Source organism: Panthera leo, chromosome A1 (genome assembly GCF_018350215.1).
Source record: "Panthera leo isolate Ple1 chromosome A1, P.leo_Ple1_pat1.1, whole genome shotgun sequence".
Taxonomy (NCBI): Eukaryota; Metazoa; Chordata; class Mammalia; order Carnivora; family Felidae; genus Panthera; species Panthera leo.
The window spans coordinates 94,030,247-94,057,439 of record NC_056679.1 but is presented as its reverse complement, the minus strand read 5'-3'; the positions used below and the strand labels follow the sequence as shown (position 1 = coordinate 94,057,439).

Genomic DNA, 27,193 nt, shown 5'->3' with positions numbered 1-27,193 from the left:
TGTCTGTCATTGAGCCAAATATATCCTTCTTAGCATTTCCAAAGTGCCCTTCCACTCTGGTCCCAGATGGCCTGGGAGGAACATGGACAAAGCTCCTAAAGCTCTCTGCTGAAATTACTTGGGCTCCAGAGACTGAATTTAAGTCCTGGTGCCCCCATCATTTACTAATAATGATCAGGGACATGCTGTATAATTGCCTGTAAAGCACGGATAAAAATACCTCCCCTACCTACCTCACAGGTTATTGGGATAGCAGAATGAAATGAAGCGTGTATACTTGCTATCTTAGCCACATGAACACGTTAAAATGTTAGCGAGGAACAGAGGAGAAAATCACTGGTGGCTTCTGGTGTCCTCTCTGTGCTAGGGACAATGCCAGGCACTCCACATACACGATTGTCCTTTATCTTTACGACAGCCCTGTGAGGCAGGCTGTGGTAAGCTTTCCCATATACAGCATCTAGTACATTTCCTGGTTGGGAGCGGTTGCTCAATACATATCAATTTCCTGTTGTAACTGTGCCACCGGCTTAGGGACCTAGGATAAATCACATCTACAGTTCTCAAGTTTCTTTAGCTGTAATATAGTGGCTTGAACTAAATAATATTCAGTATTCCAGGCAGCCTTAATTGTATAAGGTAGAATTTTTGAACTTGGCACTTGGAAAAAAGGCTTTATGATCAGACAAGTTGGGGGCATGCTGGAATAAAAGTTAAATAAGGCTCCTGTGCAAGGTCATGTAACAAATCTGTAGCTGACCTAGGAAACTGGGAATATTCTATGTCTTGATAGGGGTTTGGGCTACACAGGTGCATGCATTCGTCAAAACACAGCATCCATAGACATAGTATTTGTGCATTTCATAGAACATAAGTTTTACGTGGGAAGGAAAGATCTGTAAAAAAAAAATATTGAGCGCTAGGTAACCCTATGCATGCTGAAGTATTTGGGGGAGAAGTGTACTGAGGCCTGTAAGTTCCTTTGAAATGCACCAGAATTAACATGGACTAATGGGTGAAGACAGGGTTAGACAGATGGATAGATGGGATACAGAAAGGATAGTCAAATGATCATGAAGTCATCCAGGTGGGGTGGTGCCCAGGGTTCACAGCAAAGTGCTTTCTACTGTGCTGCCTGTTTGAGGTTTTTCATATTAAAATGTTAGTTTCATAACAAAATGTTAGAGAAAACAACCATCACCATGCCCAGTTTTCTGTCCTGGGCCTTATCTCTCTGACCAGCCCACGGTTCCAGCTTTGCTTTGGGCTCCCAGGTGAAGATCTACTGCCTGAGGGTCTGAGCTCTCTGCCTAGAAGGAAACAGGCACACAGTTTATTGTGGTGATTCCCTTCCAGGGAAAAAATCTCACCCTTTTTCTTAACAGGGAAAGCAAACTCCCTCCAGCTCAATCCCTTCGCCCTAGCAAGAGCGAGCGTGAGTTCTGAAAGATCCCCTCTGCCTCAGCTGTCACCGCCTCTGTTCCCCGCTGCTGCCTTGACTTTGGTGGCTCCCCAGTCCCCCAATAGCCACTCTGTCACCATTGCCTCCACTCTGTCACCTTCCCCCGTGGCCTGGCTTTGGGGGCTCCGCAAGCCCTGGAAACACCGGAGAGTCCCCCTCTGCCTTCCCTCTCACAGTGTGATCTGGGGTCAAGTCCAAGGGTTTAAGCTGATGTCTCTATTTATGGTTTTAGTTCATTTAATTAATCAGGCACATCAAATCTGCTACCTGCTATGTCTTAAACTCTGACCCCCATCCACTTTTGAATGATAATTATGCCTGCTGTTTGCCTATGCTTTTCTTAATTCTAAGCGCTTTGTCTCTCTTTCCATAGCTCATTGCAATTTTCACGAGATAGACAAGCATGTAGGTGTCACTCAGCTTTCACAGATGGAGAATCTGGGAGGCCGTGCAAACACATTTATTGAGTTCCTACTGCATGCACTCATTTGCTGCCTGTTTCCACATCCCCGTCCCACTTTTAAAGCCCACAGCCTCCTTGCAAGGCGTTTATTACATGGGTACCATGGTACCACTTTTGCAAATGGGGAAACTGAGGCCCAGAGAATACTTGTTGAGGTCCAACAACCAGACAGCAACAGAAGCACAGTCCCACAGAATATCAGAACAGGAGGGGTGTCAGTGGCTTCCTAGCCACCCACTCTACTTTCCAGTTGAAAGCACCAAGTCCCGGAGAGCAGACGTGAGCTCCTTCGAAGAAGAGCTTAGAATTCGAACTCAGGTCTACATTTTCTGACTCCGTTTAGAAACTGCAGATCTCCATATAAGACATAGACATATGGGGAAGCTGGAGCGTTTCACACCCACGGGGTAGCTGTATGCCACTCTAGGCTGGCCTTGCAGTTTTTAAATCTGGCAGGAGCTGAATGCCGGGTTGCCTTCAAAGCTTAGCCACTCGCAGGCTGTGAGGCACTTGGGCAGCCCAGACGGAATCTATGTTCCTGGTGCAACAATCGCCTCACGTGCCAGGAGGCTTTGAAAGCCAAGGGCAAAATCAATCCCTGCAATATAAACATCGAAATGAGTAGTGAATGGAAAAAAACACATCAGACCCCAGAGCAGCTAGGCACCTGGACCTGCTTTTACAGCACCCCCCACCACATCCTGATTCAGTTTGATTGGGTTTGAGGGTGAAAGGGTTGGGGGGGTGCAAAGGCCCAATTTTCTTACCGATGTGACATGCATCACCTCCCTGCAGACAGCATAAGCTTGCTTATCAGATAGCCTCTGGATATGGCTGTTCACACCCAAGTGTTGCAGACAGAAGGATGCTTACTTCTGAGCTGGTGTTTCGGTCCCTCTCCCGATAAAGTTGGCAGCTAGGTCTGAGGTTTGTTTGCATATTTAGTTGCTTGTATATCTGCAAAAATCCTCTAACACACAGGCTCCCATCACTGAAGGTGAACCGTACTGGTTGAACTGTCCTGTGTACAGGTGGCTTGTATGTGTGAATGGCATGTGGCAAGCCCAGACAGACGTGAACTTCATTTGGACTCCTGAATCAGTAGAGCTCTCGCCTGTTGCTTAAAAGGGACTGTTGTTTTTTTGTTTTTTTGTTTTTTAGGTTTATTTATTTATTTATTTATTTAGAGAAAGAGAGAGAGTGGGGAAGGGGCAGAGAGAGGAGGGAGAGAGAGAATCCCAAGCTCGATCCCACAAACTGAGAGATCATGACCTGAGCCTATACCAAGAGTTGGATGCATAACCGACTGAGCCACCCAGGCGCCCCAGGACAGTATTGATTTGGCCACCGTGGGCCCTGGATGGGACCGCCAATGTCCCACATGTGACATTATAGACGACAAAATGAGCCAGACTTTGGTAGAAGTTCTGCTTTCTGACAACCAGAGGCTAAGTATTATTGGGTCTCCTGGGGCCCACTCACTCCCCTGGTGCTCGGGGTGGGACGTGTACCAGATGTGCACCAAAGGTATGGGTATTCTCACGGCTTCTCCTAGAGCAGATTATTCCTAGGCAAGGCGATCCCGTAGCTTAACATCCAGACTAGGTCTGTCTGGGGAGGGAAAAGGGGGTCTATTAATAAAATTACACAGGCATATCAGGTGTGAACCAGGACCGACCGTGTGTCTCTTAGGACACTTGAGCGGAATAAGAGAAAATACTGCCTCCCTGGGCTCTGAGGCAGGAGAGACCTCGGGCACGTCCCTGCCACAATGGCAGCAGGCTGGGCACCGAGAGGGAGAGGGACGGGAGGGATGCTGTAGGCTGGTCTGGGTCTTGGCATTTACTGGAAGCTACTCCCTGAACCATATTTCCAATCCATCACCTCTGACAGTTCGGTGCAGATTCCTTAAATGTTGCTGCCTGGGCATTTGTGTGTGCAGAATGAAGGGAAGGGAGGGGTGAGTGAGCACAGAAAACACAGTGGGAAGGAAGTGTCCTCTCCCTTGAGGGCTGAGGGGTAGGAGCGGTCGGGGGTGGCATGAGGGGGTGTCTCCAGCAGAGCTCAGCTGTGCACAGTGCTACAGTAGCCTCCTGGAGGCAGCAGGACATGGGACAGCAGGGTGACAGCACCAGGCACGGACAGAGAGCAGGGGCCACGTGGGGGTGGGGGGGTGGGATGGGGGGAGGGTCCCAGCCGGTCTGCTAAGGACTCTGTACCCTCTGTGCATCTGGGTGCTTGATTCACCTCCCCAAGCCCACCTCCACACTTCCCCATCTGAGTTGTCTTAACAGGGTATGCGCTTTGCAATCACAGAGTTGCTTTCAGATTCTGTTGCTGTTCTGTTCCTTGTGTGGCTTCTCATGCCTGGGGAGATAACGGATGGCTTCGGGAGACAGTCTGAGCTCCCGGCTCCCTGGCTCTCTGCGCGCACCTCCAGGCTGGCGTTTGAGTTCTGAATTGTACTTGCTTGTCACTTATCCATCTTGCCCACTCCCTCTGCTAACAGCAACTTGAGATTGCCGCATCCTCAGTTACCAGCACTGTGGCTGGCAAAAAACGGGCCTCCAGGGTGTCTTTGAGCAAATGACGGCAAGAGATGGCAGTCACCTGGGGGGTAAAACAGAGGTCAGGATAGAGCCCCCATCCTCTTCAAGGTCTCAGACACCCATGCAGGTTCTCCAAGACAGTATAAAACCTCTAGTCTTGCTTTTTTCCCCCCTATTGCTTTCAATTTGATCTTGTTGGTCTGCTTTCTATGCTACACAGAGAGAAAAAAAAAATGACCTTACTCTTGTGGCTTGAAAATGACACGGGGAGGGGCTCCTGGTTGGCTCAGTTGGTTAAGTGTCTGACTTTGGCTCAAGTCAGGATCTCCAGCTCCTGGGTTCAGCCCATGTGGGGCTCTGTGCTGACAGCTCGGAGACTGGAGCCTGCTTTGGATTCTGTCTCCCTCTCTCTCTGCCCCTCTCCTGCTCACGCTCTGTCTGTCTGTCTCTCTCTCTCAGATATAAATAAACATTAAAAAAATTTTTTTAAATTGACTGGGGCAAACAGGATTTTTTTTCCCTCAATTTTTTAAAAAGTTTATTTATTTATTTTGAGAGAACGAGCGAGTGAGCGAGCGAGAGCACAAGCAGCAGAGGGGCAGAGAGAGAATCCCGAGCAAGCTCCACAGTGTCAGCGCAGAGCCCGGTGCAGGTCTCGAACTCACTAACCGTGAGATCACGACCTGAGCTGAAACCAAGAGTCCAATGCTCAACCAACTGAGCCACCCAGGCACCCTAAACAGGATTTATTTCTAATTTCTAATTTAATTTCTAATTAAGTGCTTCCAGAAAAATTTCTCCCATCGCATCTTTTCCTTTGCAATTCTTACAACTCATATAGGGGTGCTAGTTGTATCATTTTTTTAGTTTTTCCACAATACAGGAGTCCATTTGAAAAATTGCCATTATTGAGGGGCACCTGGGTGGCTCAGTCGATCAAGCTTCTGACTTCAGCTTGGATCATGATCTCACAGTCCATGAGTTCGAGCCCCACATAGGCTCTGTACTGACAGCTCAGAGCTAGAGCTTGCTTCAGATTCTGTGTCTCTCTCTCTCTGCTCCTCCCCTGCTCTCACTCTCTCTCTCAAAAATAAAATAAAAACATTAAAAAAATTGCCATTATTGCTTGGGAGTTCTGAAGTTATTTCCTATCATAATCTGAAAGAGTGTTTCCCTCTTGTAATTTGGCTTGCAATTTTACTTAGGAATTTTTCCCTGTGTTAGGAGAAATTACATGATATACCTAGTCATATGTTCAGCATATTATAACCATTCAATACATGTTGCTTAAAGAGAACATTTCCTACTTACAAAGGCTGAACAAAGACTTTTTAAAAAATAAAGATCAGAGAAGTTGTAGCAGATATAAATATATGCATTTATTCTTCCAGGGTTTACATCTGAACACAGGTTTTTAAAAAAATTAATTAATTAATTATTTTTTCTTTCTATAATTTATTTATTTTTTATAATTTACATCCAAGTTAGTTAGCACATGGTGCAACAATGATTTCAGGAGTAATTACCCATTTAGCCTATCCCCCTTCCCACACCCCTTCCAGTAACCCTCTGTTTGTTCTCTATATTTAAGAGTCTCTTATGTTTTTGTCCCCCTCCCTGTTTTTATATTGTTTTTGCTTCCCTTCACTTATGTTCATGTATTTTGTCTCTTAAAGTCCTCATATGAGTGAAGTCATATGATTTTTGTCTTTCTCTGACTAATTTTACTTAGCATAATACCCTCCAGTTCCATCGCATAGTTGCACATGGCAAGTTTCATTCTTTTTGATTGCCGAGTAATACTCCATTGTGTATATACCACATCTTCTTTATCCATTCATCCATCGATGGACATTTGGGCTCTTTCCATACTTTGGCTATTGTGGATAGTGCTGCTCTAAACATGGGGGTGCATGCGTCCTTTCGGAACAGCATACCTGTATTCCGTGGATAAATGCCGAGTAGTGGAATTCCTGGGTGGTAGGGTAGTTCTATTTTTAGTTTTTTGAGGAACCTCCATCCTGTTTTCCAGAGTGGCTGCACCAGCTTGCATTCCCACCAACAATGCAAAAGAGTTCCTCTTTCTCTGCATCCTTGCCAACATCTGTTGTTGCCTGAGTTGTTAATGTTAGTCATTCTGACAGGTGAGGCGATATCTCATTGTGATTTTGATTTGTATTTCCCTGATGAGTGATGTTGAGCATTTTTTCATGTGTTGGTTGGCCATTTGGATGTCTTCTTTGGAGAAGTGTCTCTTCATGTCTTTTGCCCATTTCCTCACTGGATTATTTGTTTTTTGGGTGTTGAGTTTGATAAATTCTTTATAGATTTTGGATACTGACCCTTTATCTGATATGTCATTTGCAAATATCTTCTCCCATTCCGTCAGTTGCCTTTTCGTTTTGCTGATTGTTTCCTTCTCTGTGCAGAAGCTTTTTATTTTGATGAGGTCCGAATAGTTCATTTTTGCTTTGGTTTCCCTTGCCTCTGGAGATGTGTTGAGTAAGCAGTTGCTGTGGCCGAATGAACACAGTTTTTTGCAAATTGCCTGGTAAGTAACAGGTGGATAAATTTGAAGGTTAAGATGAAAACTTTACTTTTAAATATTTAAAAAATTTTTCTTTTAACATTTTTTATTTTAAAAATGGTAAGAGGAGAAAATGAAAGTAATAGTCATCCCATCTTTGCCACATTTTTGAGAATTATAACCTCCCCCATTATCACCACCACCCAAATCTAGTCACTGTTATTAACACACACACATGCACACACTTATACATGCTCACTCACATACTCATACAAACTCATACATACACACTCACTCATATTCTCATTCACCCACATACACACTCCCACAACCACACACATGCACATTCACACCCACCACATACACACACTGACTCACTCGTATACTCATACAAACACTCATATACTCTCACCCACATATACACACTCACATAAACACACACACTTACTCACATACACACTCACACAAGTGTGCACACACACACACACACACAGAAACTCACTCACATATATTTCTAAAAAAATGGAATCATCCTTATTATACTGTATGACCATTTTCCTTTTTCATATTTTCAAATTTTTTATAGACCTATTGCAAACTTAGAATGAGATAGTATCTCATTCTTTTTTTATAATTTTGTTTTTTGCATTTAGTCTTTTAATCTGTGTGAGATTTCGTTCTGTGTATGGTATGAAACAGGGCTCCAATGTTGATCTTCTAAATGAATTGACAGGTGTCTCACCCACTCATCAAAAACTATCCTTCCCTACTGATTTAAAATGCTGCTTTTTGGGGGTGCCTGGGTGGCTCAGTCAGTTAAGCATCCGACTCTCGATTTCAGCCCAGGTCATGATCTTGCAGTTCATGGGATCTATCCCCATGTCAGACTTGGGGCTGATAGCGCAGACCCTGCTTGGGATTCTCTCTCTCTCCCTATCTCTCTGATCCTCCCCTGCTCATGTTCTCTCTCTCTCTCTCAAAATAAAAAAATAAACTTAAAAAAAAATAAAATGCTGCTTTTATCATGAACTGAATTCCTGTATGAATGTGAATCTGTCTGGACTTTCATTCTGTTTCAATGATCTATTTGTTTATATCTGTGCCACTTAATCATTGTTTAACTTATATAATTTATGAGGTAGTCAGATAGCTATTTGTCTATTCCCTCATAAAGTGATTTACAATTTAAATTTCCATTTTAATTTTTTATATCCGGTAGAAAAAGTTTCCCTGCATTGCCTCCTCTCTTTTCTGGTTTTATTTTTAACTTTTGAAAATTTTAACAAAATAAGATGTGTACATAATTTAAAAACTAAATAAATGAGAAGGCTTATAATTACAAACAACACTTGTCCTACTACTCTTCATTTCCTCATTTCCTCTCCTCAGAGGTAATCACTTTTACCTCTTTTAGCTGGTATTTCTGGCATTAACCTTTAAATTTCTAAATAATGTTATTATACCGCTAATTGCTTGATTGATCACTTTTTCACATCATTTATTGACTTCCATTCATAAATATTCCTCTGTTTTACATCGTACCCCACTCCCTCTTCAACAGAGTTTATCACAACTTTGGCTAAATACATAATTCATGTTTACATTAAGATTGGACAAATACTTGGAGTGTTTGATTAGTATATTAGTATTGATTAGTATATTATGTATATTAGTATATTATGAGAGTTGATTAGTATATTATGACTACATTTCCTTTCCAGTATAAATAAAATCCTTTCTTGTTTTTTTTTTTTTTTGACTTATTAATTGCTCCTGTTTTTACTTGTGTGATTTTTTTTTTTTATAAACATATCTCAGTTTTTTCCAAATATTCCATTGAAGGACCACATACTTATCAGCAGATTTTCTCCGATGCTCAGAAGCATTAGATAGTTTTTTTACTTCTTCCTTTATCTGGAAGATTTCTTCCCAGAAACTTTTGTCTTCCTCCTCCAATTCCTTATTTTCTTCATCTCAAGTCTTTCTCTTTTTAAATTCGTTTCCTTGTTTTGTTGGAGCATGTTTTCTAGTTGCTGTCAACATTTCTGTATTCTTATGTTTTAGATATGTTATTTTAATTTAATTTTATTTTGAGGGGTAGGGGCAGAGGGAGAGGGAGAAAGAATCTCAAGCAGGCTCCTCACTGACAGTGAGGGGCTTGATCCCATGACTCTGGGTTCATGACCTGAGCCGAAATCAAGAGTTGGATGCTCAACTCACTGAGCCACCCAGACACCCCTAGATAGGTAACTTTTAAATAGTACATATTTGGGGTTGATTTTTTGATCTAGATGGGCAATCTTAGTGTTTTAACCGGCCAGTTAGTCTATCTACATTTAATCTAATTCTCTACATTGTGTTTAATGTAGAGAATTTAATGTTTAATGTTTTTATTTACCATCTATTCCATGTTTTTTTTTTCTTCTCTTTCTTTTTGTTTTCATTGATTTTACTAGCTTGAAAATTTTCTTTCCTATCTGCTTGGAAGTTGCACACTTCATCTCCTTTTTCTTGGTGGTTATTCTAGAAGTTACAGTATGCATCCTTGACTTATCAAATGTTACTTAATTCCTTTACCTTCCTCCCAGACAGCACAAAAACTTCAGTATTAATTATCATATTCCCAAATTTCATGCTTTTATTGCTATGTATTTCAATTCTCTTTATATTTAGACACCTTGGGGCGCCTGGGTGGCGCAGTCGGTTAAGCGTCCGACTTCAGCCAGGTCACGATCTCGCGGACCGTGAGTTCGAGCCCCGCGTCAGGCTCTGGGCTGATGGCTCGGAGCCTGGAGCCTGTTTCCGATTCTGTGTCTCCCTCTCTCTGTGCCCCTCCCCCGTTCATGCTCTGTCTCTCTCTCTGTCCCAAAAATAAAAAATAAAAAACGTTGAAAAAAAAATTTAGACACCTTAAGGCATAAAAGTTATTATTCTACATGGTCAATATTCATTTAGATTTACTCATGTATTTACTATTTTCTTTGCTCTCCTTTTCCCCCTCTTAACTATACCTTCTGCCCATGATCATTTTTCTTGTGTCTGAAGTGCATTCTCTATCATATACTTTAGTGGAGATCTACAGAAGGCAAAATTTCTGTGCTTTTACTTATCCAGTAATGTCTTTATGTTGCCTTCATTTTTGAAGCATATAATTTTGCTGACTTTAGAATTCTAGATGGGTGGTTATTTTCTTTCAATACATTGAAGATAACATTCCCTTGTGTTCTGGCTTTTTATTTTATTTTGTAATATTGAGATGTCAGCTGTCACTCCATCACTCCTTTGAAAGCAACTTTTTCTCTAGCATCTTTTAAGATTTTCTCTTTCTTGGGGCACCTGGGTGGCTCAGTGGGTTAAGTGTCTACCTTTGGCTTGGGTCATGATCTCATGGTTCGTGAGTTCAAGCCCTGCCTGGGGCTCTGCACCAGCCGTGCAGAGCCTGCTTTCAATTCTCTGTCTCCGTCTCTCTTGGCTCCTCCCCTGCTCTCTCCCTCACTCTCTCTCTCTCAAAAATAAGCATTTTAAAAATTAAAAAGAAAAAGGCTTTTCTCTTTCTTTTTGCTTTACTTCCAAACCAAAGTGTGGATTTCTTTATATTTGTCCTGAGGATTTATTGGGTTCCCAAATTTGTGAGTTGTTGTCTTTCATCAATTCTTAAAAGATTATTAGTAATTTTTTTCTTAGATTATTGTTTTTACTCTATTCCTCTCTACTGTCCTCTGTGGTATGATTGGAGAACATACGTCTCCAAGATCTAACATATATATATTAGATCTTTTTCTATGACAAACCATGGCCTGTGGGTCAGCCGTCTATTTTTGTAAACAAAGTTTTGAATATAGTCATGCTTATTTATTCACCTCTTGTCTATGGCTTTTTTTTTTTTTTTTTTTTTTTTTAAGCTACAGTGGCAACCGACACAGTATAGCCTGCCTGCCTGGCCTAAAATATTTACTACCTGACCTTTCAAGCAAAAGTTTACCAAAGCTTACCTGATGTTTTTTATCCTCTCTTCTGTTTTCTTTCTCATCCTTTTGGCCTTTCTGTAACACATTCTGGATCTCTTCTTCTGATTTATATTCCAGTTTCCTAGTCTAATCTTTGGCTATATCTGCTGGACTGTTAGACTCTGCATTAAATTCTTAATTATGGGTCTTATATTTTTCAGTTGTAGAACTTCTGCTTGCTTCTTTTTCAAATCAAAGTCACCTTTTTGGTTTCCACATCCCAGCTGAAAGTTTCAAGCTTTTCCTTTTCTCTTTTAAGACAAGAAACATGGTTTTGGAGTCTGTGCCCAGTACTTTCACTCTCTGAAGTTAGGGTGTCTTTCCGGGTTTGTTTGAATGGTAATATTCCCAGATGCTGGTTTTCACTCATAGAGAACTTGCACTTGACATTGCATTTAAGCATATTTCTTTTTTTGGAGAAATAATCTGAGGCCTAGGATGAAAATATATACCACCACAGAGAACGTTCATTTGCTTCTGACCCCTTGGGACCACATGAACTGAGATCCCAGACTTGAGATTCTCAGAGTCACCCACATGAGAACAGTGTTACTTCCACACACTGGAGGTTCCCAAAGTCATCAGCACACTGGAATCACCGGGGGAGCTTCCAAATCTACTGATGCCTGTGTCCCACCCCCAGAGACTGTGACTTCATTGGTCTCTGGTGCAGCCTGCACTTTGGAATTTTTCAAAGCTCCCCTGAAGCTTTCCTGGGGAAGCTTTCCTGGGGATTCCTGGGTGGCTCAGTCGGTTAAGCATCCGACTTGGTCTCAGGTTATGATCTCCCGGTTCATGGGTTTGAGCCCCACGTTGGGCTCTGTGCTGATGGTGCACAGAGATTGCTCAGGATTCTCTCTCTCCCAATCTCTCTCTGCCCCTTCCCTGCTTGTGCTCTCTCTCAAAAATAAACAAATAAACATTAAAAAAAATAATAAAATAAAAGCCCTCCTGAGATCCTACTATGCAGGCACATTTGGGAAGTCCTGCTCCAAGAGTAAAGCCCTTCAGGACCTCAACTTAATGTGTGTGTCTATCAGACTCTCCACTTGGCTGTTCCTTTTATCTCTTTTGTCCAGTGAGGTTGCCAGATACCGCAGCTCCCTATTGCAGCCTTGTCTTCCTAAGCAGAGCAAAAACAGCTGTGAGACCTTGCTTCTCAGATTCTCCAAAATTTGGCCATAGTAATCCATCACTATCTTACCAGCTTTTTGATGCTTTGAAGAAGAATTGAAATATAAATACGTTATTCATATTTGTAAAATATAGTTTAATTATGTATTTCGGTCTAGTATCTTAAAAATAATATATTTAATATTTATAAATGAAAATATGCTAATTATAAGATAATTTTAAAGATATATACATATGTAATATATTTAAATAATTAAAATTGTATCTGGATATATTGTTTCCCTACAACTGTTTTTTTTTGTTTTGTTTTGTTTTTTGATTGTGTGTGTGTGTGTGTGTGTGTGTGTGTGTGTGTGTGCATGCGCGCGGAAGTATCCATGCTGCTTCCACTCCCAGGAATGTTTTATTTTGTTACTTCCTTTTTTAAAAAAATCATTTATTTATTATTTTTGAGACACAGAAAGGGACAGAGCACGAGCAGGGGAGGAGCAGAGAAAGAGGGAGACACAGAATCAGAAGCAGGCTCTAGGCTCCGAGCTGTCAGCACAGAGCCCGACACGGGACTTGAACTCGTGAACTGCGAGATCATGTCCTGAGCTGAAGTCAGATGCTTAGCCAACTGAGCCACTCAGACGCCCATTATAACTGTTTTAGTTGACCTCAGCGGGAAGGTTGTTATAGCCTACAATCCAGAGAGCGGAAAGTTCTCTACTTGCTTTTTATAAGGAACAAGGGGAGTATTTTACAGTTCTTACCCTCCTGAAAATGTCCATTTTATCCACTCCCTGAAATTACAATTTGGCCAGGATTTGAAATCTAAGCTAAAACTTAATTTTCCTTTAAATACTTGAAGCACCGCCTTATTGGTCTCTAACATTCATTGTAGCTGTGAATAATCCTATTTCTACCTCCTGTCTGTTTTCCTTGTAAATGGCTTTTTTTTTTTTTTTTTGCTCCTCGGGGGAACCATTAGGATCTTCTCTTTTCCCCCAGAAGTCAGACATCTCACAACTTACGTACTTTGGTATGGGTTATTTCATCCATTTTCTTGGGCATAGAAGAGGTACTTGCAACCTGGAGATTTATTGTTTTCAGTGCTAGAAATTTTATTGCTGTGTTACTTCTGTATTTCCCACCTCTCTGTTTTCTCCCTTCTCTTTCTTAAGAAATCATTTTGCTTGGCTAATGCCTCCTCTTATCTTCATCCTCTACATTACTTTTCTTTCCTTTCCTAATTTTTAATGTTATGTCTTTTTGTGCTAGTTCTTGGGAGATTTCCTCAGCTTCTTCCTCCAACCTTCCTATTGAATATTGGATTTTGATTAAGTTTTTATTTCCAGCAGAAAATTTGACTTCTTGTTCTTTGATTTTATCCTTTTATATCACTTCTATTTCTGGGTATAAGGATACAGTTTCTTCACTTATTTCCCTAGTGTTGTAAGGAAATCTTATATCCCCTTCCGTTTGTTTTCTCGAGACTTCTTTTTTTTTCTTTATTCTTGCATTGGTCTTTCTCTTTCGTGCTGGAGGTTCTCATCAATAGTTTGGGAGGGTTGGCACTCTGATTCTATCTGAGAATGAGCCTCTAAAATATTGTTTGAAGGGCCTGAGTGTGTGGACAGGATTTGTTGACCTCTGGGCTACATTTAGGGGTGATTGAACAGAGAGTTCATAAGAAGCAAGAAAGCAAGAAAAGAAAGGAAAGAGAAAGAAAGAAAAAGGAAGGAGGGAAGGAAGGAAGGAAGAAAGGAAGGAAGGAAGGAAGAGGGAGGGAGGGAGGAAGAAAAGAGAAAAATGGAAGCTTCATCCTTAGGGCCATTTAGTTTGTACAGAGAGAGAGAGAGAGAGAGAGAGAGAATCTTCTCATTTTCTTTATGCACCTGTCAGCATATGGAGCGCAATTTGGGGAAAGGGAGCCATGCAGTTCAACCATTTCTTTTGCAGAATTCCGCTTGCCTCCCCTCTGCTGTCTCCATTTGCATAAGCCTGAGTCTCAGCCTTGCCCATTAAATTAAACAGAAAAGAACTCTTCAATCCATGGTCTGGGAGATTAGTAGCCTGACTGCCTGAGGTGGAGGAAGGATATGGCTACCCCATTGACAAGCTTCGAGCAATGCCGATTTTTAGCTCCGCACTTCAACCCAGCCTTTCACTGAACCTGCCGTCTCCAAAGCTGAGCATCTCAGGTTTTCCTTTGTGGTGATTTGGCTCACTTATTAGCGGTCATTCCCCTCCAGGTGACTTGGCTCATTACCTCCTTCGCATGCTACAATCAGTCACCTCTCCCCCATCCAGTTCTGTCTTCCAAAATTGCATCTCTTTACAGGTTTCTACCTTCTTTTGTGATCCTAGTTGCCTTACTCTCAACGTAGTGGAGTCTCCAGCAGGAGAGGAGACAATAATCTTCCTGCTTCACACATATCCCAATCAACTCTAGATGGCCCGTCTATCAAAAACAATATTCTTAAGGTTTTACCAGGATTACTTTTGAAGGTCTAGGTTAAGAAGGGACAATTCTATGTTACTGTGTCTTCCTATTTGAGAACATGGTAAATCTCTCCATTTATTTTTATTTTGTTTATTTATTTTAATGTTTATTTATTTTTGAGACAGTGCAAAGAGTGGAGGCGCAGAGAGACAGAGGGAGACAGACTACCCAAAGCGGGCTCTGTGCTGACAGCAGAGAGCTCTATGCGGGGCTCGAACTCACCAACTGCGAGATCATGACCTGAGCTAAAGTCGGACGCTTAACCGACTGAGCCACCCAGACGCCCCCTCTCCATTTTATTTTGTTCATTATGACATTCCGCAAGGTTGTACATTTTTCATGTTAGGTCTGTCACTACTAGTATTCCTCAGACGAAGGGCACAAGGGACACACATGAAAAGCAAATTTGTGAGCTTGCCGATTGACCTGAAAAATCAACCCCATTACATAACGCAAAAGGACAAAGAGAAAAAAATAGGAGGGAACAGCAAAGAGATGTCGAAGCAGATCCAGCAGACCCAACAGCTTCTAGTAAGAGTTTCACAAAAAAGAGAACAGAGAGAGTAAAGGGGAGAGGTCAAAAGAAACGAAAGAATATGAGTTCCTACAGTTGCAGAATGAGAAGAACACACTAACACACATACCCTCTTTCACAACGTGGGCAACATTTCAGAAAGATAAAGAGGAAATTCTAAAGGATTCAAGAGAGCAACAATGAGCTACATCAATTTATACCCTGAGGGCTTTCTCCGTTTGTGGTAGACAGATTAGAATCACTGACTAGCCAGCCAGAGAATGAAATCTGCAAATGTTTGTCTCTTGGGAGCAAGCATCGTCTGTCACCAGGACTCAGAGGCTCTTGGAAGTTTTGCCAACATTGCATTCCTGCGTCTGTCACCGTATGTGCCACCATTGAGGGACCACTAGTTAACAGCAGATAGCACAGGGGCCATCTATCTTGCAGGCAATGGCGATGCCTCCAGACTCCCTGGTGCTTCATCAAACATACTCCATTTGGAGAAACGCCTCCTCCTCTCATCCTTCCAATGGCTCAGAATCCCCCCCAAACTCTTTGGAACAGAAGAGGGGCTTGGACACTTAGCAGTGAAATCTCCACCGCTTTGGAATGGAGAAAGAATATCCTTTTTAAAAAAATTTTTTTTTCATGTTTATTTATTTTTGAGACAGAGAGAGACAGAGTGTGAGTGGAAGAGGGGCAGAGAGAGAGGGAGACACAGATCTGAAGCAGGTTCCAGGCTCCGAGTTGTCAGCACAGAGCCCACACGGGGCTCGAACTCACGGACCGTGAGATCATGACCTGAGCTGAAGTTGGACGTTCAACTGACTGAGCCACCCAGGCGCCCTGAGATTTTTTTTTTAAGTTTATTTATTTATTTTTTTGAGAGAGAATGAGAGAGAGAGAGAGAGAGGGAGAGAGAGTCCCAGGCAGGCTCCGCACTATCAGCACAGGGTGTGATGCAGAGCTTGAACTCACCAGCCATGAGATCATGACTGGAGCTGAAGTCAGACACTTCAACAACTGGGCCACCAAGGTGCCCCTTTCTCTTGAGATCTTTAAGCACTCTGTCCAGATCTGTCTCTAATAAGATGTGGGGCAAATCGATGGTGTACCTGATAAGTAAATGTATATACCTGTATGTATCTACAGACACACACACACACACACACACACACACACACACACACGAAGAGGAAGGACCTCAAAATCACCTTATAAGGCAGGCTTTATCCCTCATGAGCAAATGGGTTATAAATGGCAGCCTGAGAGCTGTGGCTGGATAGTCTCGCTTGTCATTAGGGCTATGGAAAAGGGACATATGCATGCTGATTATGTGTACGAGATACCTAATCTGTTCTGGCACAAACTGTTGAAACCCTGTCCCTTTACCCACCCCCCACCCCTTCACTGCCTCTGAGTGACTGTCCAGCTGTGGGTTTGGGAATCTGCAAAGCATGAGCATCTGAGTCATTGCCTGAGATCCAGGACCAGCCTGAGAGCGTGAGTCTGTGTTCCAGCCCATTTGAGCCCATTCACTCAGTAAACTTGAACTTAGTGGCTGGTGCTAGGGAGACAAAGATAAACGTGGCTCTGACTTTAAGGGGCTCAAATTCCAGCTCCATCACCTACTGGGCAAGTAGGCTTGGGTAAGTCATTGAAGCTCCCGGATCCTTCCATTGCTCATCTTTAATTTTTTTTTTAATGGTCATTTATTTTGAGAGAGAGAGAGAGAGAAAGCATGAGCAGGGAAGGGCAGAGAGAGAGAGAGAGAGGGAGAGAGAGAATCCCAAGCAGGCTGTGTGCTGTCAGTGCAGAGCCCCACGTGGGGCTCGAACTCCCAAACTGTGAAATCACAACCTGAGCTGAAACCAAAAGTTGGCTGCTGAACAACAGACTGAGCCACTCAGCGCCCCTAATTGCTCATCTTCAAATACAATGCTAGCTTTGCCTACCTGCCTCATAGGGTTTTACTTTTTTGTTTTTTTATTTTTGTTTTTGTTTTTGTTTTGGATGGATATCATCAGGTAATACGCGTGAAAGTAGTTATGGGAAAACCTGTAGGACATCGTTATCATTTTCCTTACGACGTCTTTGTCCGAATCTGACTTTCTAAGTAAACCGTGAATTCAACTAATGCTTTCATTCCCCTCTAGCATGAGCTGTGTCCGCTTCTTCTTGGTGTGTGGCTGTTCTATCTCCCTTCCTTTTCATCCCTCATCACTTCTCCTCCATTGGATTCTGCAGGTGCACCTGAGTCACTTCTGCTCTGGGTGACTAAAGTTCCCGGCCCTTCTCTCGAAGCACCTGGAAGCACTGGATGCAATGCCGCTGGCTGGGAGGACCCTCCCTGAGCTCTCCTGGGTGGTGACATCCACCATCTTTGAACTTCCCAAGGGGTGTCTCAGCTGCTGTCCTGGAACAGCTCTAGAAGAGGAAGGAGGCTGGTTTCCCATTGCTGGAATTCGAATTTCCAATCTTGGGTCTCCGGTCAGTACATACCACCTAACTTAAAAAAAATTTTTTAATGTTTATTTTTTAGAGAGAGAGGGAGAGAAACAGAGCACGAGCACAGTAGGGACAGAGAGAGAGACAGGGTCACAGAATTCGAAGCAGGCTCCAGGCTCTGAGCCATCAGCACAGAGCCCGATGTGGGGCTCAAACTCATGAGCTGTGAGATCATGACCTGAGCTGAAGTCAGATGCTTAAGAGATGGAGCCACCCAGGCGCCCCTACATACCACCTATTTTAAATCAAGTTAATGACAGTTAACACTTCATATTCTAAGAACTTCACATATATTAACTTACTTAGTCTCCATAGCAACCCAGTACAATCCTGAGTCCTGGAGGAAAACATTGAGACTCCAATTAGCCAACAAACTTGCTCCAGGTCAAAAAGCTGATGAGTAGCAGAGCTGGGATTTGAGCTCAGGAAATCTGTCCCCAGAATCTAGGCTCCTAACCACATTGTTATCCTAGCTCTTTAAATGAGTTTTGCTTAAGTAGCTCAGAGTCCAGAAAATCTCCCAGCATTTTAAAGCCTCTTGCTGGATTCTGGCATTCCTTGATTCTTTGAGGATTTAAATAAATCATTGATGATTTAAATGAATCTTTGAAAGTCATCTCTGAGGTTCCATCCCTAAAATCCCACCTCCTCTGGTCCCGACACTCCAGCCAGTTGAATACTAATGTCCTCAGTGCTTGACTAGAAGACTCGTGGCAGGTTGAGTCATATGAAATTGTCAATATTTGCCCAGTTTTGGGTCCTATACAAATGGCAGATTCAACTTCATGTTTGCTGAGCCCCTACTTCAATGCCAGGTTTGATTCCAGACCCTTCCCTCATGTTATCTCATGTAATCATCATGACAATACTTCAAAGTGTTCTTAAGCCTAATTTTTCAAGTAAGAAAGCAGGCTCCGTCTAACTAGCAGATCATGCAGCAATTTTTTTTTTTTTTAATTTTTAAACTTTTTTTTTAACATTTTATTTTATTTTTTGAGAGACAGAGACAGGGCATGAGCAGGGGAGGGGCAGAGAGAGAGAGGGAGACACAGAATCAGAAGCAGGCTCCAGGCTCTGAGCTGTCAGCACGGAGCCTGATACAGGGGCTCGAACCTGCGAACGCAAGACCCAGGCGCCCCCCATGACCTGAGTCAAAGTCGGACATTCACCCAGGTGCCCCATTAATTTTTTAAAGTTTATATTTGAGAGAGAGAACGAGAGAGGCAAAGACAGAGGGATTGAGGATCTGAAGCAGGCTCTGTGCTGTCAGCACAGAGCCCCACATGGGGCTTGAACTCAAGAGTCTCGAGATCATGGCCTGAGCTGAAGTTAAATGCTTAACCAACTGAGCCACCCAGGTGCCCCCATGCAGCAGTCTTTAAATGGTAGGTCCAGGGATTCTGTTCTCAGATGGGTTCACTGAATGGTGTCTATAGGTTGAGCCCCGGGAGCCGGCTGCTGCTGGAAGACCCAGAGGCAAAAAGTGAAGGGTCATGTTCACCTGGCAGATTCAAGTTATACAAGTTTTAAAGTGACATGAGTCAGAAGGGGAACGTAATACAACCTCCGGAAGACAGGCAGATATGACTCAATCAGCAGCAGGTCAACTTTGGAAACCGGCATCACACCTGCTCGGTTTCTCTTCAATATTGTCACGGCCATTGGAGTTCACAGACCCGAGGGTGTTCTTGGGGTTGGAGGGTGATTTGCCTCATTGGAGAATCCTGTTGTGGGCAGAAGAGCAAGGAGAGGCCAGATGGAGGGCCTCGGGAAGAGCTGGAGACCGTTGGGACTCAGGTTAAGTCAAGCACAAGTGGAAAACTGAGGGGTCGTTTGGGGAGGAGGCTGGATGGGAGGTCTTTTGTGGTGCAACCAGAAAAGCATGAAAATTCGGGGCTCTCCAGATTCTCCGGTGCTGACTGAGCCATCTGGAGCTTGGGAATCCAGTCCAACCACCTGCAAACATTTTGGGATGACGCTAAGCTGGGAGTTGTGGAACCCGGGCTGGGAAAGGAGGAGGGAGTGTTAAACGGGTGCAAACACACTGAGATGTGTTCCACTTGGGTGGAATATTATTCGGGGATAGATGCAGAAATAGTTGAAGTGGTTCATAGGCTTTCATTTTAATTCTTTGGTTTTCCTCTGTGGGTAACTACTTTCATCTGGTTCTTTTCAATATGGATTGAGTCATATTCCCTTTATTTGCCACAAGTATTTTAAAGCAGTGAACAATTGCTGCCTCCCTCGTTCTCAGGGGGTTGATTGGGACACCCTTGCTGAGCCCCTGTCTCACCACGCGTAGGAGTTTGACATGAATTCCCAGCTACTGGAACAAAAACACCAAAAGAAAGTATGAGCGGATGTTGGCATCGATCGACAGATCTTTGTTTTAACTCTTTTTTGGGGCAACTTGCCCTGTGTTGGGAGTCCAAAGGCTTGAAGGCTGCCTTCTAAGGGCTTATCATCTCTTTAGGGGAAATGTAATATACACACAGAACATAAGACAATGTTTTGTAAATGCCAAATGTATGGTAAACAGATAATGAAAATCATAGGATGCAAGGGGCTGGCATTTGCAATGGAGCTAATAAGGCAAATGTTCCCGGGGAAGTGATGTTGAAGCTGATTTTAAGGAATGAGTCTTCAGGGGTGAGCAGAAGCATTGCAGATAGAAGGAATGGTGCACACACGTGCATGTGCACACGCACGGGCACACACATGCACACACATATCCAGGGGTGGAAGAGCCTGTATTTGCCTAGAACCCAAGTAAACCAGTTTGAACAGAGTGGCAGTTTTGTTGGGAAATTAGCATGAAAGCCTCCTCCTTTTCTCTGTCTACACCTGGCCCTTGAACAATGTAGGGATTAAGGGCACCAAGTCCCCCCCGCCCCAGCATGCAGTTAAAAATTCATGTATAACTTTTGACTCCCCACTACTTAACTACTAATAGCCTACTGTTGCCTGGAAGCCTTACCAATAACGCAAACAGTCAATTAACACATTTTGTATGTCCTATGTATTCTATACTGTATTCCCACGATAAAGTAAGCTAGAGAAAAGAAAATGTTATTAAGAAAATCATAATGGCGGGGGTGCCTGGAGGTTCAGTCAGTTAAGTTTCTGACTTTGGCTCAGGTCATGATCTCACAGTTTGTGAGTTCAAACCCAGCATTGGGCTCTGTGCTGACAGCTCAGAGCCTGGAACCTGATTCCAGCAGGCTCTGCCCCTACCCTACTCATGCTCTGCATCTCTCTCAAAAATAAATAAAACATTTAAAAAAAATTTAACGAAAATCATAAGGAAGAGAAAATGAATTCACAGTACTGTGCTGCATTTACCTCCCCACCCCCCCAAAATCCAACAATAAGCGACTTAGCAGTTCAAACCCATGTTGTTCAAGGTCAACTGTATGTGCTCCCAAGTGATCTCATTTAGTCCTGCACATTTAAATACTATCTGTGTGCTGATGGTTCCTGGATTTATATAACTGAAGCACAGACCTTTCTTCTATATTCCAGACCCGCTCATCTAATGACCTTGTCAAGGTCTCCCCTTGATAATCCCACCAGAATTTCACACGGAACACACCCACAATGGACCTCCTGGTTTTCACTTTCCTGACTTGTCCCTGCCCTCCCACATCCCATGTCTTTCCCCTCTTGGCAAATGGCCTCATGATTCACCCAGGTGACAAAGCCAGAACCCTGGGATTCACGCTTGACTTCTTTCACTTACTCTGCTGACTCTCCTCCATCGTTATAGACATCAGCTTTCCCCACAAGAGTGTCTCAGCTCTGTTCACGTTTCTCTGACTCCGTACTGTCACCCATATACCCACGTTCAAGGCACCTACCTCTTCAGCCTGTCATTCTGTAATAGTCCCCTGATCTCAATGCTTCCAAGCTTAGATTCTTGTAACCCTGTCTCTACCTAGTGGCCAAAATAATCTTTTTGAAATGTTATCAAATGCCAGCAGATTGCCTCCCACTCCTTTGCTTAAAACCCTCTCATGGCTTCCTAGTGTACTTAGCTTCTTACCCAGCTCCTTGCCATGGTCTACATGGTCCTGCTTTGTGGAAACTTCCCCCTCCCCTCCACCACCACCCTATGCCTGTTCACTATCCGTGCACCTTCTTCTGAAAGCTGCTTCTCCATTTTCCTTTGGGGAATTCTTCTCTCCCTGATTCTTACCGCAAGTGCTCTGGGCAGGCTGACTCCTCTCCACCCGCTGTGTCCGGGGGTCGGCATGCAACCCCAGCATGGACAGTCAGCATATTCTTTCCCTATGTCACAATGACTGGCTCAGGGATGAGTCCGTCTCCTGAGTTGATCCAGGAATACTGAAGCCCAGGTCTTTTGGAGGAACGGTGGGGAATGCTGGCTGCAAAGATGGTGAACACTTGGACCTCTGGGAACCCATCTAACTTATCATGTCAAGTGGGCAAGTCCCATTGACTCTGTTGAGCCAAGTCAGTCCCATGCCATGCCTCAACTTTTCAGCTGAGCCAACACATTCCCTGTTTAAGTTGGGTTTCTGGGCTAGCTTGTCCTGCAGGACCTACTCCTGTCTACACTTGAGCCTTCTCCCAAACCATTTTCCTTTCTACCCTCAGCCCTGGACCTGAGACACATTAAACCTTTTCTCACCTCAGTATCTTCGCCTTTGGTGTCCATGTTGCTTAGAATTCTCCTCCCAAGGTTTAAAAAAAATTTTTTTTAATGTTTATTTATTTTTGAGAGAGAGAGAGGGTGACCAGGGAGGGACAGAGAGAGAGAGGGAGACAGAGGATCTGAAGCAGACTCTGTGCTGTGAGTGCAGAGCCCAACGTGGGGCTTGAACTCATGACCATGACATCATGACCTGAGCCGAAATCAGGAGTCACCCTCTTAACCAACTGAACCACCCAGGCGCCCCTTCCCGAGGTTTTCAAGAGGCTAGCACATTCTCATTTCTTAGATCCAAACTCCAGTAACCTTAAAGAACCCTTCCAAAACTACCGGAGTGAAAGAGGCTTCTGCAGTTAGTTCCCTTTATCAGGTGACCTGCTTTCACTTAGAGCAGTGATCACATATTTCACATGTTTACCTCCTTACATACTTGTTTATTATCTGGCTCCCTCCATTAAAATATTAGCTTTATATCGGAAAGATTTGTGTGTCTTGTTCAGCTCTGTATACACTGTAGGTGCTTAGTAAGTGTTTGTTCAATGTGTGAGTGGGTAAATGCAAGCGTACGTGACTCTGCATACATTCATCTTGATGGGAGGGAAGGAAGGGATAGGAAATATTTACCATAAAGGACAAGAGGCACAGCTGGAAAGTACAATCTTCCTTCTTTTATTTTAACCCTTTATTTTTATTTATTAAAAAAATATTTTTAATATTCATTCGTTTTTGAGACAGAGAGAGAGAGAGAGAGAGAGACAGAGAGACAGAGAGAGAGAGAGAACAGGGGAGGAGCAGAGAGAGAGGGAGACACAGATTCTGAAGCAGGCTCCAGCCTCTGAGCTGTCAGCACAGAGTCCGACGCGGGGCTCAAACTCACGAATTGTGAGATCATGACCTGGGCCGAAGTTGGAGGCTGAACCGACTGAACCACCCAGGCACCCCAACTGTTTGTTTATTTTTGAGACAGAGAGAGAGAGAGAGAGAGAGAGAGAGAGAGAGAGGGAGGAAGGGGCAGAGAGAGAGAGAGGGAAGGAGAAACTGAAGCAGTTTCTGTGCTGACAGCACAGAGCCCGATGCGGGTCTTGAACTCATGAACTGTGAGATCATGACCTGAGCCGAAGCTAGACACTCAACCGACTGAGCCACCAGGCACCCCAATCTTTCTTTTCCTTGTAGGTTTTATTTACCCGGAAACCGTGGAGCAGAGTGTTCTACAAAGGAGGCCATCACAGCTGGATGTGTTCCACACAAGCCTCTGTCCTGTGAGTCAGGGCTGCAGACGGGTGAACCAGGTGGTGTTGGATGCGGGTGCCAGACAAGGGCACAGCATTTCCCTTACCTGCACATCTCCTTCAGGAGCCCCATCAGGCTGCAGGCTGGTCTTGGCCAGAGTTGTTGTGCCAGGTTGAGGTAGCAGGTGAGTGTTACATCTTCCTCTTTGTAATGGGGACCACCCCTTTATCTGGAAAGGTCGTGGAGGGAGGTGGGCAGTCAAGGGTGAAAGGTCCCGCTTCCCTGACCTTGCTGGCAAGGATTTTGAATGCACCACTGGTGATAACGTGGTGGCAACAACAACAGACGTGGGTCTAGTGCTTGCTTCGTGCTGGCAGAGCTCTAAGTGTTTCATGTGTATTAGCATGTTTAGTTCCTGCAGCCACTGAGGTCGATTACAGATGGCCACAATTTCTTTGATACTTTTCCCAATGAGACGTGGGGGTATGGCCCCTCCTGTTGAATCTGGACAGGCTCTGTGACTGCTTTACCCAAGAGAATATGGCAAACGTAATGATGTGTCTGTTTGAAACTGTCTTTGAAGACCTTTGCCTGGGGGCACTTGCTCTAGGGAGAGCCAGACCCCACGTAAGAAGTCTGAGTACTGTGCTGGAGAAATCACAGGAAGGGGACTTGAGACCTCATGGAGAGAGAGAGGGACCAGCAGAGCCTTTGCTGTTCTGTCCCCTCTGCAACGTGGCTCCCCCCACAGCCCCTTAGCTACTCTCAACTATTGTTTAAAACTGAGATCTCCATCCATGTTGTCGCAAATGGCAAGATTTCATTCTTTTTGATCGCCGGGTAGTATTCCATTGTGTATATATACCACATCTTCTTTATCCGTCCATCAGTCAATGGACATTTGGGCTCTTTCCATAGTTCCACGATTATCGATAGTGCTGCTATAAACATTGGGGTGCATGTGCCCCTTCGCGTCAGCATGTTTGTATACTTTGGATAGATTCCTAGTAGTGCAATTGCTGGGTCGTAGGATAGTTCTATTTTTAGTTTTCTGAGGAACCTCCATCCTGTTTTCCAGAGCGGCTGCACCAGCTTGCATTCCCGCCAGCCGTGCAAAAGGGTTCCTCTTTCTCCGAATCCTCGCCAACACCTGTTGTTGCCTGAGTTGTTAATGTGAGCCATTCTGACAGGTGTGAGGTGGGATCTCATTGTGGTCTTGATTTGTATTTTGAGAATGTATAACATTCTCAACATTGTGAGAATGTTGAATGATTCTAAAAAGAAACCAAAAAACTAAGGAGATCTCCTCTCGTCCAGGAGTCCTTCTATGGCGTCTCTGCCCCTTTTGTGCTCCATGATGCCTGGGGGTCTTTCTGTGGTACAAATGGAGATGTTGGCCCAGCCATGTCACTGCTGGTCTGTTAGCTCCATAAGGACAGAGACTCTGTCTTACTTGTCTTTTATATCTTCACTGTCGAACACAAGTCCTGGCTGGCTCAGTGTTGGTGCTCAGTAAATTCTTATTGAAGCAGTAAATGAAGGGGCGCCTGGGTGGCTCAGTCGGTTGAGCTTCCAACTCTTGGCTTCAACTCAGGTCATGATCTCAGGGCCATGGGTTCAAGCCCTGCATTGGGCTCTGCGCTGACAGTGCAGAGCCTGCTTGGGGTTCTCTCTCTCCCTCTGTCTCTCTCTCTGCTTCTCTCCCCTGCTTGCTTATTCACTCTCTGTCTCCCTAAAATTAAAAAAAAAAACCAAACTGGTAAATGAACAAAGGAATGAATGAAGCTATCCGTTGCGGTAGTTTGTGGTGCATGGGCTCTTGAGTCAGCTGAAGTTGGATTGAATCCTGGCTCTGCCACTAACCAGCAGCACAGAGCTGGGAGACTTAGATAATCTTGATTTTCCTCTCTGAAGTAGACACACTGAAATATCTACATCACAGGATGTCGTAAGGAGCAAAGGAGACGTCATCTCCAAATCACGTAGCGTGCTGCCCCTCGTGCGGTAAGCGCTCAGGAAATAGTATCTTCTACAAAACAGATGAATTTTATGATTGCGTGTGTCCTGCCTCTTCACATTCCTTACGCTGCTGTCCCTGCATCTCAAGTAGGGTTTGTTGGCACAGACACTGATAGCCTCTGATTTCTTTTTCCTTGAGAATTCCTCACCGTTGAGCTTTTTCCTACTCAGCGCTGGGTTCAAATTCGTACAGTTTTTTCAGCACGGCCACCAGTGCCACCCCACCTCTGTGTCCACTGACTGACCCAGAGAGCGAGGGACAGGTCATCTGAAGCTCTGAGGAAACCCACAACTTGACATTGGAGAGGAGTCAGGCTCAGGTGATCAGATGTCTGCGCTTTGTGCTCAGGGTCTGAGGGCTGGACCGGGAACCAGAGAAAGGGAGTCAGCAGGGAGAGCCAGGGGAAAGGGGAGACCATGGGTGGACTATGGACAGTGGCATGGTAGCAAAATGTACTCATCACCCTTCCATATCTGGAGAACATTGCCAGCAACGAGCACAGTGGCATTTCATGTACAAATACTCATGGCAGAATGCATCAAAGCTTGAACAATAAAGGGACTCAGGATCTCATCTGTTATGAAGTCTGGCAGAAAGACACCTGCAGGATTGGTTAATTGAGCTACTCAACAGTATCAGCAAAGACTCAGATTCTTTCCATCTACAGCATGTTGGTTTGTCTGGTTCCTGTGGTGTCAAGATGGCTGCCACAGCTCCAGCCTTCACATATAGTCAACAATGTGCAGAGGCAGAAAAAAAAGTACTCTTGCTCTCTCACGCATCATTTTAAGAGCCGAAGAAAACATTTCCAGAAGTCTTCTGAAAGCCTTCCCCTGTGTCTCATTGGCCAGCATTGGTTCATTTGTCCATCCTAAACCAATCCCCAGAGGCTTTAACCAATCCCTGAAGTGCATGGAATCCTTTGGGGAGAGTGAACAAAACTTGGGGTCTGTTCCTGTTAAAAAGGGCAGCCAGGTAAATGATTGTCGGTGAGGTTTTAACAGTGTCAGCTGTGTAAGTTTATCCCACCCCCCTTTTTCTTGAGGGGTTTGCCATGTGGTATAAACATGAAAGTGTTCTGAAACCATGAATAAGGGCAACAGGTAATGATGTATCTGGGAAGCAGGTTGTCAGGGTTTGTGGCCTTGTGTTGGACCTCTGACAGTCTGTATGAGTTGGGTGGGACAACCCCCGTCACGTTTTATGGTTTTAGTTTGCATCTCTTCCACAGGAATTCAGAGGTTCCTCAGACAACCCATGTGGAGTTATAGCTAATCACAGTTCGTGTGCATGGCACAGGACGATTCAGAAGAACAGATTTTTAAAGAATGTTTATTTATTTATTTTGAGAGACAGAAAAGGGGGGAGGGGCAGAGAGAGAGGGAGAGAGAGAATCCCAAGCAAGCTCTGCAGTGTCAGTGCAGAGTCTGACACAGGGTTCGAACCCATGATCCACAAGATCATGACCTGAGCCAAAGTCAAGAGTCTGTTGTTTAACTGACCAAGCCACACAGGCGCTTCAGAAAAATAGATTTTTAAAAGGGGTTTCTCTCTTCACAAAGCCAGGAACTTTTTGAAGATTTACTGATCACTTCATCATACCCTAGCTGTGC

At 44.0% G+C, this 27,193-nt stretch overlaps 1 long non-coding RNA gene across 1 annotated transcript; it reads right to left on the bottom strand.

The window, feature by feature from the left end:
- Positions 1–19,837: 19,837 nt before the first annotated feature.
- LOC122200116 lies at positions 19,838–21,875 on the bottom strand. The gene is made up of 2 exons (XR_006193724.1): positions 21,790–21,875; positions 19,838–19,981 (listed from the first exon to the last, which is right to left on the bottom strand). It is a non-coding gene; the product is annotated as an uncharacterized LOC122200116 (long non-coding RNA).
- Positions 21,876–27,193: the final 5,318 nt, after the last annotated feature.